The sequence below is a fragment of the Mus caroli genome, chromosome X (assembly GCF_900094665.2).
Source record: "Mus caroli chromosome X, CAROLI_EIJ_v1.1, whole genome shotgun sequence".
Taxonomy (NCBI): Eukaryota; Metazoa; Chordata; class Mammalia; order Rodentia; family Muridae; genus Mus; species Mus caroli.
The window spans coordinates 132,063,759-132,083,790 of record NC_034589.1 but is presented as its reverse complement, the minus strand read 5'-3'; the positions used below and the strand labels follow the sequence as shown (position 1 = coordinate 132,083,790).

Below are 20,032 nucleotides of genomic sequence, written 5' to 3'. Positions count from 1 at the left end.
ATTGCATTAGGGTCTTTATATACAAGGTAACATACAGAGCTTTTCTGGGGCTTATAGGTTGCCCAGCAAATACAGAATTGGGCTTCTCCTTTTCCACATGTTCTCCACTCACATGAAATATAAGTGAAATAATGCAGCTAAAAGATGAAATTTGTGGGTACCTGTTTTGTATTGGCTTTCCCTAAAGTGGAAAACACACAAAATGCAAAGAGATATTAAGGGCTATTTTCTTTTGTTGCAGGAGGTCTGTTCTTTAGAGGCTATCTTAAGTACCAAGTATAAAAGGATCCACTTCCTAAAATGTTCCTGCCAGAATAGAGAACACCTGATCTAACGTCCATCTTTTGAAGGTCAAGGAAACAGGACATTCAGCCAAGAACACCTGATTTCTGAATTTCCAAGTTCCAGGCTATCCTAGCTTTTGCCCAGCCCACCCCACAGAAAAAAATCCTTTCTCTATATTCAACCGTCTTCTACCCCAGAAAACCTTGTATTCCCCTCAGCCCTGTAAGCTTCTGGACCACTCGCCTCATGATCCAACCTCTCTGTGAAAATACATTTGAGATGACTCTTCTCTCCACCAGTAAATCATTTATTTCTTCTTGGTCTTCAAGGTCCACTTCCCCTATTTTGCTTCACCCACCCACCCCCAAGTCCCAGCTGTAGCTGTACTGTTTTACCCGCTGGTTGCATCCCCTGGGTGCAGCACAAATTGTCCAAACGTGCAGATAATTGACCGAATGTGCAAATCAGACACGGATCTATTGCATTGATTAACATTTCCAATTAAACTCCCGGTTAGGCTGTGCGTGTTAGTGACTCAAGTAATCACAAGTAAAAGCATGTGCCTTCCTACACTGCAGAGCGCGGCAGGAAGCACCACATTTCTGGGAAGAAATGGGAACACTTGACCTGGAGGTTCATTTAGTTCTCTGGCATTGCTAAATCAGATTGTAAATGTATGGCTGTTAGTTGATCTGAGGCTAGGGCTTCACACCTGAAATGGAGGACTTGGGCTCTCTATGTCGCTACGGTTACTTTTCTGCCCCCTGCTGGCAAAGCTATTTAGTGCGGATTTGGCCTGGAACTCTATCTACCCTGGCCCTGCCAAGGGAACCACCTAGCTCTTGACAGGTGTAGGTGTGGATGTGGATGCGGGGCTAAGGGGGAGCTTGGCTAAAGCTTAAGATGAGCCCCAGATGCCTAGAAAGCAGCACTTATCCTCCAGGGTGAGGGTTTTCTGCTGTCCTTGTTGGACATAAGGTCCAGGGAGCCCTGAGAAAGACTTCTTCTGTCTCTTTGTATCTCTGTCTCTTTGTCTCTCTGTCCATGTTTCTCTCTCTCTCTCTCTCTCTCTTTCTTTTCTTCCTTCCTTCCTTCTTTCGTTCTTTCTTGTCTGTTTTTGTCCTAAACCTAACTCAGCCATGTAAAACAGTCAAACTCCTGTCTCAGATACTAGTCTCTCCTGTTCTCCTTCCCATCCTTCACCCCCTCCCTCACCGTGCCCTCTCTCACCCACTATGAAAGCATTGTTTTTTGTGTGTTTGTTTGTTTAAGACTGCTCCTCGTCACATTTCTTCTCATTCCTTTGACTGAAGTTACTGGTTTCCTGAAAATGGGTTACAAAAAGGCCTGTATAATCCTTTATTGAACCATTGCTGACTTGACTAGCAAAACTTTTCCATTACCATTTCACCAGAGAAAATAGGACTCTTGAGCTCCTGGCATGATGCTGGCTTTTTATCTCCACTACAGCTCTGCTTCTACCAACTCCATTAACTTCAACCTATTCACTCCGATTTCTAGATCTGATTTCTTTTGTATTAGTCGTTCTCTTTGACCCTGTGCTTAGTCTTGCCTTTATAATAGCAGAATCTCTAATGGCAACCCCTGCCATCTTTACTCTCATTTTCCACTTTTCTCATCTATCAAATAAACCTACTACCCAGTCTCTTCCAAACCCTCAGCAAACATGTCTGCTCTGTATACCACTTCCACCTGTAAACGGAAATACCCACAACCTGTAGGAATGATCAGCACTACTATGTTCCGGGGGTCTTGTGGACCATTGCTTGCACTCTCATCATAATGTGTACTTGTCTGTTGGGAGATTTAAAGAATCTGCCTCTTACATACTGAGGTCTTTCTGGATTCTGGATTACCAATAGCCAGCTTTAACCCAGCATACCTTCTAGATTCTTTTCATGTTGTGTCTTGCACGGACACAGAGGAGTATGACATTTGTATCCAGGAAGGAAAAAAAAAAGAGGACTGTTTGGCTCTCTTCCCAGATTCCAGCCTATTAATCATCCATTTACGTCCATTACCACAGTGAGCCCCTTTACTCAAAGGTACCCGTGATTGGATGCTCAAGTGCCAAATCACACATCCTGACCAATTATAATTTTACACATGGCCCAGTGAAAACCACACTGACCTTTTATACCTGGCTCATCCTAGAACAGGGCCACAGTGCTGTCACCAACAGGAATGGACCTCCTTCTGTTCCAACACCTCAGACAGCCATACAGTTGGCCTGGATTTGAGTCTGCAAAACCATTGGGGAATGGGAGCAAAACTAACATGGCTAAGGGCTTCCCCGGTGGAAGCCACTTTTTTTTTTTAAATAGCACCGCAACCACCCCCATCAGGCTTTCCAAAGCCAAGGCACGCACCCTTCCCTCTGCTTTTACAGCCCACACAGCCCAGAAACCCCAAGAATCTAGAAATGGACTCTGGAAGGTGGGAACAAACAAACAANCAGACAAGCAAAAACCAACCCAACGGAGCCTCTGGTTATCTCTTCAGAAGAACCATCTATATCCCCCAACACCCACACTCTACCCTCAGCCACCACCTAGGGAAGGAAAGCCTGCCAGAGCCTGAATCTAAAATGTTCTGTTCACTCAGAAGTACGCCAGTCATCGTAGCAGGTCACAAACTGAGGGCAGCGTCTTCTGGGAGCTACAGAGGAAAGGGAAGGGAGGAAGCATCAAACCCAATGACCCCCACTCTCCAGATAAAGACAGGGGCCAAAGGGGGGGGGGGGTGCCAGGCTTTTCTAAGGGCCATATTGAATCCATTCAGTCCCCACAGAAGAAGAAAAAGAAAAGGGGAGAAAAAAGGTCCTCCCGTCATTACCATCCCCCCAAAGAGAAAAGGGGAGGGGGATATTTTTTTTAAAGAAAGGAAAGCTCCCTTTTAAGAAATTTGGCACTTTTCTGTTTCAGTCAGGTTGTTCTGATGCAGACTTGGCCAGACTGCGGCCACACCCCCTCCCCTTCTCTGGAGGGCTGCTGTCAACAGTATGGCTGAGGCGGGGTGGGGGGGGGTTCAGGGGAAGATGGTAGGAGACTTACAGTCTGACATAGCTTTCAGGGCAGATTTTGCCCCAGGCGGCCCAAACCCCAGTAAGCTAACCCTGGGCTTGGCTAAGGGAAGAAGCCCAGGTCCTTCAGGACCAGCCCGGACACACCCACTCATCTGCCTGAGCAAACCCCATGAAGCACTGTGCGCTAGGTCCCAGGGCTTGGGCAATGGAGCCACGTAGAAGAGTCAAAGCTGGGACACAGCAAGAGCAGGAGGGGGACACAAGAAAGAACATCTGCCCGGCATTCTCCCCTCCCCCGAGCTAGCTCGGTACAGTACAGAAGCCGCGGGATTTACCTGCCAAGGGTCCAGCCACCCTGCCAAGACCTTTCCAGTACCTCGGAGCACGCTGGCAGTTGGGCTGGGGAGCTGCAGCCCAGCGGCCGCAGCCGCAGCCCCGGGCCCGCTCGCTCTCCCCAAGGCTCTTCTTTCACCCAATGCACTTACTCCCAGAGGGGATAAAGCTACAGCCCCCAGCATAAGACCCCAGACAGTTTGCGGCCACAGCTGCTTGCCTACTGTAGAGCCCCTCTGCTCAGCAACCGCTCCCTAGCTATGCTATGACGTCACCTGGGCTCTGCACCGTACCTAGGCCAATCAGATGGTGAGCATAAAAGTAAAATCGCCCTGAGTGGGCTACTGGGGACCAATCTTTTGTTTCCAGGCAGGAAGCGCCCTAGGAGGGGGGAGAAAGTGAAGGGGGGTGGAGAGAGGAGAGGGAAGGGAGATGGAAACTTCTACACTGTCGGGATTGTCTAAAGAGGAAGGTGGAGCCATTGAGAAAGACACCAGACAGGAGTGGAGAGGGAACATTTCATGCATCTTTCTGGCTTACAAACACTAGGCTTTGAGATGCGTTTCAGGCTAGGGAATCCATCTACTGGAGCAGACTTTCTTGAGGAAATTTGGATTTGGGACACCACCTGTCAGCCTAGCAGGTTACATAGACAAGTACGAGGGTGTGTGTGTGGGGTATGTGGCAGTGAAATTAAGAAAGGTAGCAATTTAAGCAGGATAAAAAAACAGTCTTCTGTACATGAAATATACATTTCAAAACAGGTGGCATTATGCAAAAAGGAATAATTATTCTTCCAATTGAGTACATTGATTCCACACAAATCCCCTTGCTGTCTTTTCCCTAAAACCTTTACTGATTTATCCTGTCTTTACGAGAAGCTTCAAATATTTACAGGTGTCCTAAGCCATTTAAAATCTACCCCTGAAAAGCATCACTTCCTCCCAAATCCATACTCCCTAGAATTTTGGCAGATCATACAAATTATGTCAAATCTCGCCAATGAGACAATAGGCTGCACAATAGATGTATGTTTGAACTACAATGATGTAAAAATTGCCTCCCAACACAGAAGGGAGGGAGCATAAAATTGTAATGGTTAGCTTAATGTCCTGGGATTATAGGCTATATTGTTCTCTACTTTTCAACTTTTTGTAAATAAAGATAAGTGTATCCTTGTAAAAGTAAATAGCCAAAATGAATAGTGACTCTTTCTGATGCCCCTTTAATTTTCTCAACACTGCATAAGAACCAACACTCATTTCTTCCCAATTACCACACAATGCATTTTAACACCTAAACTGAATTTCACCTTTTTCCAAATCCTCTGACGAAGAGCCACACGAATGATCTCTGGATTCACAAGAGATAATCACTCAGATAGCTGGGAAAGTCGAGGTGGGGGTGAGAATGAATTCATTTTGAATAGCATCAGGAACAGAAGGGGAACAATGATCAACCTCAGACAAAATAGGGAAAAGGATGATAGAGACTCAATAAGCGACATGATCCAAACAGGTCTTATGGATGACTTTGCAACATTTTCCTTCAATAAAAAATTACATATTTACACATACGTCAGTACTGTATAAAGACTGTAGAAAGTAGTAGAACAGGGATTTATATTTAAATCTAAATACAAAGTTCCTGGATTTTCTAATATGCTGGAGTGTATGCTTAATGAAAATTAAGCATGGTATTAATGGCTATGAAAATATGCACTGGCTTTATAAGGTAAGCCTTGTTTTAAAACAAGGTATTTAAAAATAGCCTTTAAAACACATCCCGGTGGTTACCTTCTAATGCAACACAGACTCTCTCTCCCATTCTTGATTAATAGGTTGAAATCAGAATGGTTCTGCTTACAATGACTTTGCAGATATCTTTTTAATTAACTTTTGGGTTAAAACAGTAACTACATCCCATTGATTTTTTTTTTTTTTACACATAATGGTGGAAGTAGTCTAAAAACTACTAATCTAAATGTCATTTACTTAATGGTAATGTATCTTATTTGTAAATTGCATTTGTGTTGGGTTCTTTCAAACTAAAATACTTAAAAAAATAAGGAAGCATAACAGGATTTTCCTGGTAATGATTCAATGGGGTATTGATTTAAATTGTAATTAAAAGGTATTGGATTTCACGCTAATCCTCACATATACCTCTGCTATAACTCGGAGCTATTTATGCAGTCACTTCACATGGTTATTTAAACATTTCATGTGTGTATTTCTTCTCTCCCCAGTGATTACAGAAACTAAGTGTGGGAAGGGGCAAAATCCTATTAGGTTCTTGAAAATGGAAGCATAGTAATGCCATTCAAACAAGGCTGGAAGCCCAGAAGGGAAGACTTGAATCCTTGTGGAAAGAGGTGATAACCTATGCTATTCTTAATATCAAAAGATAGACTTTTACCAGTGCAGTTTGTTCTTCAAAAATACAGAGCAAGACAAAAGGGCTCTGAACTGTACAAGCTTAATGTTTCATCTCTGTGTAATTTTTTTCCTCCTAACTCCCACAGTCTTTTCCCTTGCATACAAGGGCCTCTGGTTTAAGGATACATCCTTACTTGGGATGTGTATCATATTTCTCAGGTTACAAACCTTCTTTGTATCTCACCACTAAATTCTCACAATACCCACAACAGTGTACCTCAGCAAGCATTATGATCTGAAATTTCATCGAATGAACAGTGGAGTTCCAGGGCTTTGAAGTCATCAGCAAATTGCGTCATAGAAATACATGGCCATACAAACCAGGCTTCCTTCTCTATCTTCTAGGTCCTTTGTATTATACTATAAGGCAATTTATGAGTATATTTGAGGGATAAGTAAGAACGTTGTTTTCTTTTTTCTTTTCTTTTTTTTTTTTTTTTTTTTTTGTCCTTGTGGTATCAAATGAGATGTGCCATCAGCAAAGACTAATGTCATTCAAAATTTCCATTTTGATTTTGTGTTTCTGTGTTAGTTCCTAGCACCCAAACCACATCTATGACTTATGAGTCTATAATTTAGAAGAGAAGAGAGATATCCAAAGTGGGACTTTTATAATATAAGTAAATTAAAGTTGTGGGACTTTTATAATATAAGTAAATTAAAGTTAGTGTCTTCATTCCAGTCAAATCCTAAACTAAGGAAATATTGCACACTCTCATATAACATACCATTAATGGGACTAAGAAGTGAGTAAGATTTTGTCAAATTAAAAAATGTATATATCACTTTATCTAGCAATTCTAAGTCAAGGAAAATGTTTATAGATATCTTCATGACAGCATACCAAGATATATGCTCAAGAATATTCATTGTTTAATCTAATGTAAGAGTGTGAATATCATAAAAATGATAGCCTAAATATCCCTCAGATAAAAACAATCATGTGGAGTCCCATATGCTAAAATAAGAGCACACCTTGACACATTTTTAGGTGTAAAAAGCAATTGCAAGACAATAATGTATGCTATAATTTTATATTTGTTAAAAATTGTGTGTGTATGTGTGCTTATACTGAAATTACAGACCGCAAAAAATCAGCAAACCACTGAAAGAGTGCTCATGGGAATAAATGCTGTAAATTATGACCTATAAGTATGTGTGTTTTCTTTATATAGACAATGTCAAACTTACAATGGTATATGTTTTTTGCTTTGTTTCGTTTTACTTTACCATGATGCAAAAAATGACGTGCATTCAATATAAGCTTTACTTCACATTTATGTATTAAGATACTCTCTTAGAATGGTAGGCAGCAGCAGCTGGCCAGAGGCTCCTCCCACCTCCAAGTTAGTAACAAAGTCCCAATGAAAAGTAATCCATTTTTTTTTTCGGTATACTGAATTAAGTTAAAATGGTTCGTTAAAAATTGCAAGTTACAATTGTTTTATTGATGTTACTGTATACAAAGGAAAACAAGCATATGTGCAGTTTGAATGCCCTTTATTTTCATTTTCATTAAGACAGGCAGTGAAAAGCTAAGGGTAGCTCCAAACTCACCATGTAGCTGAAGAGGACTTTGAGCTCCTTATTCTCAGCTTCTACTTTCCCAGTACTTGGATGACAAGCTTGTGTTAGCATGGCTGGCTTTGTTTGCATGAATTTAAATAATAACTATATACTCTATTTTGCTTGTAAAAATCAGAATTAGAATCAAAAATATAATTCAGGAGAGTGCTTAAAATAAAACCAACCAGCACCTTAACTATCCTGAATGCTATCTGAATGCCAGGCCAGTGGTTCAAGTACGGCAAAGATATGGTGAACTTAGACATTCCTGAACATAGACTGGATGCAGGAAAATAATAATACATAATCTACAGGGCAGAAATGACCAGCCTGTCTTGGCTTTCTTTACCTTAAATCCCATAGCCAGAAACTGTTCCTAGTAGCTGATGCTGAGAATTTGTAGCTAGCTCTCGGTCTTCACATTATTTTCTGGAACAGGTTCACTTAAAAATCTTATTATTTTTTGTTTTTAGCTGTATGAGTGTTTTGTCAGCATGTCTGTGTACCACTTGCATGCCTAGTGCCCATGGTGGCCAGAAGAAGGCTTCATGTCCCCTAGAACTGGAGTTACAGACAGTTGTAAGCTGTCACTTGGATGCTGGGAATCAAGCCCAGGCCCTCTGAAAGCTTAGGTGCTCTTAATCTTCAGCCTCCATGGTGCACTTCTATAAAGTGCCCTCCTACCCCAATTTGCTCAGCAACTGGTGTTCAGACATGAAATAGGAGAAATATGCCTGGTCCATGTCTACCTAGTGTCTAGGCATCACTGTGTAGTTGTGCTCACTGTAACTGGTCCTCTTTCTCCTTGTCCCCCTGACCATATTAGCATCTAAAGCTCTCCTGAAGCAAGCAGTTTTGTGAATTGCATATGAAATAAATATAGGGAGTTCAGATATGTCACCAAAGTGTCTCTGAAAAACTTTAGACTGTGGGGGCAGAGAGCATCATATGGTTAAGAACTCACTATCTTCTTGAAACTAGAGTTGTGACACAGGACCCTGGAAGTGGACAAAGCCTTGAACAAAAGTCCAATTTCCCCAGGTATTAACTTTCTGCTCTGTAAAACTCACCTTACCTATCCCTGAATTGTGTGGATGTTAATGGCTAATAACACAAAAGCAAACCTGATGGACTGAGGAAACACACACCTCCTTAATCAATTTGATGAGGCCAAACATACACAGGATTCCTAACTGTGCATGCGGGAACAGAGGGCCTGTCCTAACCTTTGTTCATAATTAGACCACACTAGAGGCCTACCTTGCAGAACCTGAGATGATTCAGATGGTCACTGCCTCTGGCCTCCTTCATTTCATGAGGGAGTCAGTGAAGGAAAAGTAGAAGATGATTAAATCCAGGTGGCTTGGAGTGAATTAATAAGTAGGAAGTTTCTCTCTTCTAACTTGGTGTTAATTACCTCTGCCTCCACTATGGTCATACATATCAAACCACATTATTTAATTGAGCCAACGTTCTCTGACGGTTCTCCCAAGAGAATTACACAGTCCTTTCCCTCACACTCCCAATCACTAAATTTGGAGAATGCAAGTCAAACTGCACAGTGAATTGAATTCAGAAAACTTGGGTTTTGTTGTTGTTGATTGTGAGGGATTTGTGGTGTGCTTGCTTGCATGCTCCCCTGGGAAAGAGCAGGGAGAGAAGGAGGAAGAGGAGAGAGACAGAGAAGAGGGAGAAGGAGAGGGGAAGGGAGAGAGAGAGAACATCTAGGGGACAAAGAATCAATGGGAAAAAAAAAAAGAAAGCCAAAAAAAATTTTTGGACCAGCTGGACTATGATGTCATATTTTCTCAGCTCACCTGTGATTGGCTGCTCAGTTCAGCATCTGCTGAAAGCTAAAGGCTGATTATTTGCCAGAGATACAGACCTTTCAGGGAAGCTTTGAATCATTGCTGGTTGTCGTGACAACCTGGGCAGTGTCTGCTCCTGATAAACACATAATAAGGTTATCAGGAACAGAAGTGCCCCTATCCCCACACCCAATTATCTGAAATGATGAGCAGTGGAACATTTCTCTCCAGAGGTGAAGGGGAAAACTCATCAATAGGCAAATTGTTGACCACCCTTTCAGACAACACATGCTACCCAAGTCCTGAAGGTAGTGTACTTTTTCCTTACCTACCACTACCAGGTCCCTCCTGAATCCACATGTTTGTTGTAAATCAGAGTCCTGAAAAATGAGTGATGAAGAGATGAACACCTCTGAGACTTCCCACTAAAGCCAAACAATGGGAGAAGTGAGCAGAATGCCAAGTTCATTAGTGATAGTCACATTGTGTTCAAACCCTCATGGGCATGGTTCAGGGCCAAAGATGGAAGGACATGGTCAAAACTGGTCACCAAAGCCTGATACAAAGGGAGCTCAGGGTTGTTGTTGTGTATGTTCTTTTTTGCCTGCTACTTTCCTTTTCCTGAACACAAGCCCCTACCCTATGTTATATTTGGGCTTCAGATAATTTTTAAAAGGGAAGATCAGTTGCATTTTTTTAATGATATATCAGTCATTCCTGCGAGAAGTTTACTGAATACCTAGCAAATTAAAGGCATAAAGGTAGGTGCTACAAAGCTTATACAAATGAACTAAACTTTGGCCATCTTATTATAGGATCTAGAATCTAGTTTGAGAGATTAGATACACATTCAAATAGGTATTTACAAACAATACATATATAGTATATGCACGCAAACTCACATCCCTTAATTTCAGTGAGAAGACATTATACTCCAGCTCCAATTCATCTTGCTTTATGCCCAAGTGTTGGCCTGTCAAGGTATTCTGTTTCCCTTATATGTCTTGGTTTCCCATGCCTTTCCTTCTATTCTTCCCTCTTATTCTTATCTGGCAATCGGTAATGAATAGTGTAAGCCATATTCAACTGGCATATTGATGAACAAGTGGTTCTCATGCCTGTAAGCCTTTAGAGATCTGTAACTGCTAGTCACTGTACACTGACAATACTAATGTATGTAAGAGATAAATCCAGGGACCTATATAAAAGAACACTGGTATAAGGTATAACTACTTTCAGACTATTTGTGGAAGCACAGGAAGACAGACTACATAGGGAACGTGCTTTTATTTATTTAGATGGGGTCTCATGTGGCCCAGGCTGGTCTCAAGGTCTGTATGCATCTAAGAATATCCCTGTCTTTTTGATTCTCTTGACATTACCTCACCGGTGGTAGGATTCCTGTGGTATGCAGTGCTGGAAACAGAACCCAGAGTACAGCATCTAACAGGTAAGCACACTAGCAACTGAGCTACACCCTGAGGTTCAAAGGCTGTTATCAAAACTCTATTCCTAGTAAATATCTTTTATGGCCTAATTAAATATTTGAAATAGTGCAGGGATCATGGGAAGTTACAAAAATGTACCAGAGCCCCTATGTATCCTTGACTAAATGTCTCTGATATTTTGATTTACAGAATATTTAAAATGTAGAAATTGATGTTGGTCTAACACTAATAACTCAAACACCAATCTTATTCAGAATTAATTGTTGACATGTCCTCCTATGTGAAATATTTTATTAGCTCATATGGAAATCAATAAATCTATTCATGGGTTATATGAATGTCAATGTGTCTTTCAGATTCACCTAACTGGAAAAGGGCAAAAACCTGAAAGAATCTCAGTCTGCCTGGGATTGAAAGGATAACAATTAGCATGGGTTAAGAATAAATAGTTTTGCCATTATGCTAAATGGGAGAACTGATACATAAAGCCAGATGTAACTTTATGGAAAGCACTGTTTTCTCCAAGGCTACATAAACAGTACGTGTGAAATGTCCCAGGGTACCCCCTCCTCCCTTAGGTGACACTACCTTCCTACCAATGATCCCAGATTCACTTTGCTATTGATATTGATGACCAAGGATGCTCCATGGCTAAGTCACACAAGGAATCTGATCTCCTCAGTCTTATTTCTGATAACTTGGGCTAATGAAGCTTCAACAAAGCAAATGAAATGACAACTAAACCTGAGTTATCAGACTTATCAGAAGTGGACCATATCTCCTGGACTTTACCTAGAAGCACACAGTGTGACTACAACGGTGTGATTTATGTAGCAGATGCCTAATACACTCTGAGCACATTGACATCGGATTCTCTTAGTGCAGGACATGGGGACAAAATTCTGGAGAGCACTGTTGTATAAAATTTCAGCATGTAGACTCTTGTAATTAAATTGCTACATTCAAATTCCAGTTTTACTGCATAATAATTCAAGACCCTGGACAACGTATTTGGCCCCTTTGAACTTTCCCTCATCTGTGAAATATAATCCTCCTTCTTAGTGTAATTGGAAAGATTAACTTAAATACTTATAAAAAAATAGAGGTGTTACAGTTCTGGTTCTCAACTTCATTGCGCAGGAGAAATTACCTTTATAAAATGCTGTTGCCTAGGCGCTATTGCTAAACATTGTGATTTAATTTGATGGCATATATCTGAGCATCCAGGCTTTTAAAAATCCCCTCAGGTTCTAATCTTCTCAGATTCTAATGTGCAGTAAAATTTGGGAACCACTACATTAGGGATTTCATTGCTTAAGGATGATTGATCTTTCCTCTAAGAGGTTCATGGGTAATCTCTCCCTATCTCTCTTTCAGTGTGTCTGACTTCTACAAGGCCATGGAGTAGAATGGGGGAATTTTCTCATGAGGCAGACATTTAAATTCCTTCCTCTTTGAGACTTCACCAGCTTTTTCCTTACTGACTCTACCAGATAGCTTGCTGGACACATAGTATACTTTAAAACTAATAGTATACTTTTCTTCCATGTCCTAAGCAATGTGATGGCGACATTGAATATAATCAAAGTTGTAGTCATCTTTCTTTTCCTTCATCCCACACATAACTCAGTGCCACTTCAAATTAAGTGGTCTTAAATGTGAATTTTAAAACAAAGTTAATAATACAAAGGCAGCGTTGGCTGACCATCACAGATGTGTTTAGTGGATGGTGATGCCAATGGGCTGGTGTTCTGTATAATTAAGCACCTGTTGTATGATCAATCCTTATTTTGCTACTAAGCAGGAACTTGCAGCCAATTTCTTTCTCCAGTGTTCACCTGTGAAGATGCTTGTGGAGGAGGGACCTTCAAACACTTTGCATTCCCCACCTCTTTTAATCATCCAAGAGCATAACTCTCTAATTAGTAAATAATAAATAGTAAGCCACTGTTGACTTTTAAAGATTATGTAGAAGTTTCAAATGCATTTGAAGCCATTTTTTCAAAGTAGTTCAGCGTATTCCTTCATTCCTTGGACATTCCTTGCTGACAATATGGGAATTTACTGTATTCTGACTTGCTAGGATAAAGTTTACTGCCAAAAAAGGAAATAGGGCATGTTGCTAGGCAAATTAATATTATATACATAGGAAAGCATCAGCCTGCTAGGGGAGTATGCTAACATACGGTTTTAAGCGCCACTCCAAGTGCACTTTGCATTCAAATGACCAATATGCTAATTACAGCCCTTATCTGTTTGTTCTGGGCCTTAAGAGTCTCAGCAGCTCAATACACAGACTGCAGCCAGCAGTTTGACTGCAGGTTTTTAGAAATAATAACATGGCATTTCTTTCAGCATATTTTCAAATTCAAGCTTCTTACAAATCAAGATTGGCCTTTCCCCCTTTCAGGGAATTAGTGAGGCTTAACGGTGTTCACTGTGGTGCAGCGCCCCTCCACACCCCTTTGAACAAAGGCTCTTCCTCTGACTGGAGCACAGCCTGTTGGGGCAGATTTCCATGGCAATTTGCGGGTCTCTTTTGAAAGACATGGGGCGTCTTTGTAAATGGGATTGGTGGATGGCAGGGGGTAGAAAGCGTATACTTTCTCACTAATCTTAGGATTGTCTTTGACCCTTTTTAATTTTCACCACCCTTGTAAGGCTAGAAAGCAGCTTTGTCCAATTGAAAGCACACACTACCTAATTCAGTTCTTAGGAGAAAGGCAGAGAAACAGAGCACCATTCTCCCTGTTCTCACCCAAAATGATCTGGCCCTTACTAGAAATATATTAAGAAGAGGGGCGCCCAGGGTTTGTCACTCATTCTGTTCCTTGCTGTATTTAAATTTGCCTCATGGGGTGGGGCACTTCTGAAAGTATGCCATTCTATACTCCACATAGCATTCACATTTCGTCCTTTCTGAGCAAGGATGACACTAAAGAAAATGCTAACGTGAATAAGGCCTTAGCTCTACACAAAGAACTATAGACAAATAAGGAAAGCTGGGAGTAGGAGAGGTAGCCCTCCCTAGGGAAGAGCACACCAATGGGTCTGCTCAGTGCCAAATGGTCAGTCCTGGAAACAAACATGCAAGGAATGTTACACAGACTCAATGGGCTATATTTGGGAACATACACGTATAGACAAATACATGTGTACATGCAATAACAATTGATGAAAAAGAGAGACAGTGCATTTGAAGAAAAGATGGGAGGGGTGTGTGGGAGGATTTGTAGGGAGGAAAGAAAGGGGAGCATTGTAATTAAATGACAAACTCAAATACAAACAAAATGTTCATCCTTTCTCTTTTTAGACTTTTTTAGTAAAATGACAACTAGACGCATTTAAAAAAATGACTTCAGTATATTCCACATTTTAGAAATCTGTCTCCTTCCTTCTCCCTCTCTCCTCACTTCTTTGCTGCCCCCCAAACTAACATTATCAGACTTTCTACTGTTTATGAAACTGACCCGATAGACTTAGTACCTTAAACAAATGAGACTAGTCATACTAGTAATAATGTATTCTTTCCTTCCAGTGTTTCAGGGACATCTTTCAGATACCAAAAGCCCCAATGAATCACTACCCTCTCCTTGATCTGGGAAGGAGGCAACCTGATTGACAATTTCCCAGGGCTGTCTTAGAGCTTTTATTTCTTGTCTTCTTCTGGTATTTGCTTGTTTGCAGAGGATCCTCCTGGAATGGGCAATGATACTTGGATCCAAAAATGAGCTGTGCATATTAAAAATGGAGCTGTTACTGCAGGTATTTGGGGAGAGAGTGGAAAGATTGTTTAGAGAATAAAATGGCAAATGTTGCAACTGAAGATGGTGTGATGGCACAAGCTCACAAATCCAGTTTGGCAGAACAGAAAACTGTAAGAGAAAAACCTATAGGAAGGAAGACTCCCCACTCCAGAGTCAGGGTAAAGCTCCTCACCAGGGGAGAATTCAGAATTCCCACCCAATTAGCACATACTATAAGACTGCCAATAGATAAGACTCTCTCTCTCTCTCTCTCTCTCTCTCTCTCTCTCTCTCTCTTTCAGAGAAGTCATACTTTATCCTCTTTACAATAGTTACATAAAGGACTTGGGTGGTTTTTCAAGTCATTACATACTAAAAATGATTACTAAATAATTTAAATGAGATCAGAGGTAGTTCCAGGGCTGTAGCAGACAAAATTACATTTACACAGCCTTGGGTATTGCCTATTTTGCCTATCCCCATCTCTTAAACTTCATTCCTAAGATCTATGTTTTTAAAATGACTTCTAATAAACTCCCATTTTGATTCACACAGGCTTAACTTAAAATTCTTATCTTTGATGAAGCCAAGGATCTAGTTTTGCCTGAGTCAAGTTTCCTAAATGATTAAGGTGACTGCTCAGGCTGCTGGAGGCAACAGTGTGTATCTCTGGCTCCATCTCTACTGTTGCTGACATCAGCACTCAGGAGGAGGGGGTAGAATGATGGGAGGTTTGAGGCCAGCCTGTGCTACTTAGTGAACTCCAGACTCAAAAACCAAAACACCGAACAAACAAAAGAGTTATGCCCTCTATGAAACATTGGTTCGCAGGCACACTATAGCCAGGTTACTCGGTCACTTACAACATTTCAAAGTCAAACTTCTGTATTTATACAAGTGTAAAGAGGATTTTTCTTAAACTCCAATAGGCTAAAAAAAAAAACAAAACAAACAAAAAAAAAACAAAGCTAAGGCTCTTAATTAAACATAAATGTTAAGGTGTCTCAGTTTTTGGTTAATTGCTGATTTACCATATTAGTAGTCGAGACCAGTCTTTGTTTCAGCACATCTGTCTTTGCTGCCTTGAATTTTGATATCTTCCCATTTAGAAGGCTGGAGGAGACAGTGGGGACTGGGAACAATCTCATAGCAATTTTAACTCAATCCTCGGATATCAAATTAAAACAGACTGACTGAAATGAAAAACTGTTTTCCAACTTGGAGACTTTGATAACGTATGATATAATACTTTACTTTTAAAAAGAGCATTGACATTTAAAATAATGAAAGTTTCTTGATTACTATTAGTACATATTAATTGTATAAATAATTTCATTACATTTTTAACATATATATAAGGGTATTTGATAGTATTTTCCTCTAATTATGAATAATACTTATTCTTCCCTTCCCTCTGGTTCCTTTTCTATTTCTTTGAAGTCTGACTGTTTCTAAAATGGCATCCAAGAATAATTCAGCACTTAAAGATAGAACTTTTGGGTTACCTGCTCATATTGAAAATCAAATACATTTTCTTCTATGGAGAATCTCTTCCTGGCCATTTTGGATGAATGTTGTTTCTATATTGGCCAATCCAGAGAAATGAACTTGGTCAACTACTTTATAGGTCATTTGCAAAACTCACAAAAATGGGAAACATTTATATTTCAAACAATTTATTGTACCAAAAGACATCAAGAAGGCACAAAACAAAATATAAAACATCACACACACACACACACACACACACACACACACACACACACACACCCCAAAGACGAAGTTGGCCACAAGGAAGTAACCTGGATGAGAAACTATCTCATGTATAGCTTGAGCTGCAGTATACTATGAAAATCAATAATGAAAAAAAAATGCAGAGGCTATACAGTGCATGTTTGAAGCTGCCTCACAATTGGGGGGAGGGGCTAAGTATTTATACCCCGAGCTTGTGTCATCTCATTTAACAGTTCATGACTTCTCTTTAAGAGTACAGAGGTAAAAGAATTCATTAGTTCCAGTGAGTCAATAATATTTTAAGCACATTAGGTCATATGTGATAGAGTGACATGCTACTAAGCTGGCTTTACTACAAATCTACTCAAATTGACCTAGCTCCTAGCCCTTCAGTTCCTTATAAATATAGCTACTTCTGGAAATGGGGATGTGCATGCAAGAAATATTGGACAGACAGTGTACACTATTCTAATCCACAGTAGACATTCCATGGGCATATTTGAATGCACCAATCAGCCATTCCATGGGCACATTATGAGGCTGTTTAATATAATCTCAAACTGCAAGCTGGCTTTGGTGCCACACACCTGGAATTCTAGAACTTAGGGGGCCATGGCAGAAGGACTATCAATTTGAGACAAGGATGGGCTACATGCTTAAGACCCTTTCTCCATGAACGAATATTTATGAGATAATTAAAAATAGAACTTAAAAAGGAGTTTCGGTGGGAAACTGCTCCTAGAACCCATAGTTCTTAGGCGAAAATCTCAGTGCCAGGAGTGTGCCACTCTGAGCTGTTACATGAATTTAGAGGCTTCAAAAGTAATACAAGCAATTAGCATTCTTAGTAGGTGCCCACAAGCATTAGACAGTAAGACAACCCCCACCCCTCTATTTTGCTTCTAGGACATAGAGAAGTCAGAGGAACTCTGTCGACCAGACACTTCTTCTTTCCCAACTGACAAACTTTCACAGTGCTCAAAGATGCTAGGGAATCTGCTGGGGGAGAAAAGTCAATGATAATTTATTTGACCACTAGAGAAACCTGAAAGCTGAAGAAAAGAAAAACCATGCCAGGCAAGATGTGTTCACCATTGCAACTGTGGTATGACTATATAGAAACAACCAGCTACTTTCTGATTGGATTTGAGGCGCAAAAGAGAAAGGTTTCGCAGGAAAGAATTTGTGTCTGATACTGGCAACCTGGCCAAAAGTGCATGGCTAGGGAATTTGTAGGTACTGGTAGAGAATCTACTAGTGTCGTTTTGTCATATGGAAATGCTGTCAAAACTGCTTTCTATATATTTATATCTATATCCACAAATCCATGGTGATTATAGCTGGGGTCCGAGAAGTTTTTGTTGACAGTAGGCAATGATTACAAACAGAGACTCAGAACTGGCCAAAGTGGTGAGAACAAGTGACCCTTGAATGCTTAGTCAAGACTGGAACAACTGGATAACCTGCTGTAATGTTCGAGAACTATCACAGAAGAGGGGACAGAAGAAATTTAGGAGTCAGAGGATGGGAGGAAGAGCAGTGTCTTTTTGACATCGCATTGCCATTTTACTTCAGAACTCACAGCAGCTGCTATAACCTGCATGGGATCTACACAGAATGGGGCCTAGCAACATTCTAATCCTGGATTTGGGGAGTTCATAAGACCCCACTACTCCCTAAGGCACTGTTGGCAGTTTATGGATGCCCAGGGAGGAGGGGTAACTTTCATCAGCAGTGTAGCCACCAGCAAGTTGCCCATGCTCCATTGGATAATTTGTTTGCTTATTATTGAGTTGCTTGAGTTTATTACACATACAATGGATATTAAACCTTGATCAAATGTAATATGAAAATACTTTTTTCTTTTCCGTATATTGTTTCTTTGCTTTGCTGACGGTTTTCTTTTCTGTCTGAAAGCTTTATTTTATTTTATCTTTTGGTTTGGTGTAATCCTATTTCTCCAGTTTTGTTAATATTGTCTGGAAAAACTCACTGGCCAGTTGATGTCATAGAGCATTTCTCCTATGTTTCCTTTTGGTATTTCACAGCTTCGGGGTTTATCTTCAAGCTCTTAATCCACGTTAGCTTGATTTTCATATAAGATATAATGAGGATATTGTATAATGTCTTAGTCACTGTTCTATTAGTGTGAAGAGACACCATTCTGGTAACCCACCTAGCTCCAGGATCAGACGAATGAGGCACACAATGATAGAACCAGACAGCTAACTCCTATGGCCTCCATGTGTTCATAAACGCATGAGCCATGGACACACACACACACACACACACATACGCACTCATATACCACACATGTAGACAGCAGTCATATAAGTAGACACACACATATTTTTAAATTAAAAAATAAAAATTAAAAATCATTTTTTTGTGCTGTTGGTTATTCTTATTGTTTTAATTTATTTTTGCTTCCCTCTTTATTATTTGCTTTTAGTGCTTCATGCTTAGTTTGTTCTTTTTCTATATCACAAAGCTGTTGTGTTGTTTATTAGAGATCTTTTTTATGATGTATGCATTTACTGCTATAAGCTTCCCTCTCTGAACTTCTTCTCTATGTAATGTATGTCTGTAATAAGTTTGGTAATGTTAGGTGTTTATTTTCATTTGACGAAGCTTATTTTTGTAATGGAAGTTCCCACTCCAGGACCTAATCTATCAGCACCTCTGGTTAAAAGAAAGTGGAAGCCACTGCCGGGAGTAGCAGCTTCAGTAAAAAGCTCTGATGGTTCCAACTCAGTACAGTGGGGGTGTCCATTTCAGTGTTTGCCACAGTTTGTCATCACAGCATGGAAATTACACCTGGAACATACGTACAATAGTGCTCTGCCTTATCACTCTCTACCTCCACAGCTTTGTCTCTTTGCCATTGTCCTTCTCATAGAGACTCTTGTCACCCACATATCATCTCACAGAAACAGATTGGTGGTGGTGGTGGAGGTGGTGGTGGTGATAGTGTGGTTCTCCAAACAAAGTAGGGTAGTAAATCCCTGTAATGTCTGAGTTTCAATTGTCATTGAACAGGAAACTTCCTATACATAAATGCTTACGTTCTAGTACAAACATATATTCCATTGTCAATAGTTCTAAATTCCAGAATGCTCCATAAACCAGTCTTTCATATACTTCCTGCCAAACTGCATGAAAAAGCCTATCATAGATTCACATGAGACCCTTAGCTCATGTATTTTGTTTTAGAAATACCAATGTGGATTCTACAAGTTCCCTCTCCCTACTTTTGGGCATTTCATCTAAGGTCCCTCCTTTTGAGTCCTGAAATTATCTCACTTCCCAGATCTCTGGTACATTCTGGAGGATCCTCCACCTCCTACTTCGCTAGGTTGCCTGTTTCCATTCTATCGGCTGGCCTTCAGGGCTTCTCTCCTGCCCGCCTAATACCTGATCATGTTCCCCCTTTCTCCTTGCCCCCTTCCCTCTCCCACCCAGGTCCCTCCCTCCCTCTGCCTCCCAGGATTGAATTCTTCCTCCCAAGTGGGATTGAGGCATCCTCATTTGGGCCCTTCCACTTGTTAGCCTTCTTAAGATCTGTGGGTTGTATCTTGGGTATTCTATAATTTTTGGCTAATATCTACTTATTAGTGAGTACATATCA

General features: G+C 40.5%; 1 protein-coding gene across 8 annotated transcripts in view; it reads right to left on the bottom strand.

Moving 5' to 3' along the window:
* Window positions 1–20,032, bottom strand: part of Pak3 (p21 (RAC1) activated kinase 3) — a 236,127-nt gene that overhangs the window by 131,755 nt on the left and 84,340 nt on the right. For 3 of the 8 annotated variants that reach the window (XM_029473393.1, XM_029473399.1, XM_029473400.1), the window contains exon 1: window positions 3,667–3,907. The exons of 2 other annotated variants lie outside the window; for them this stretch is intronic. The gene's annotated coding sequence lies outside the window, so the exon portion shown is untranslated. Of the gene's footprint in view, window positions 1–2,437; window positions 2,549–2,857; window positions 2,879–3,666; window positions 3,908–20,032 lie in introns of those variants that run through there. 3 more of the 8 variants (XM_029473395.1, XM_029473394.1, XM_029473396.1) reach the window with 2 other exon arrangements.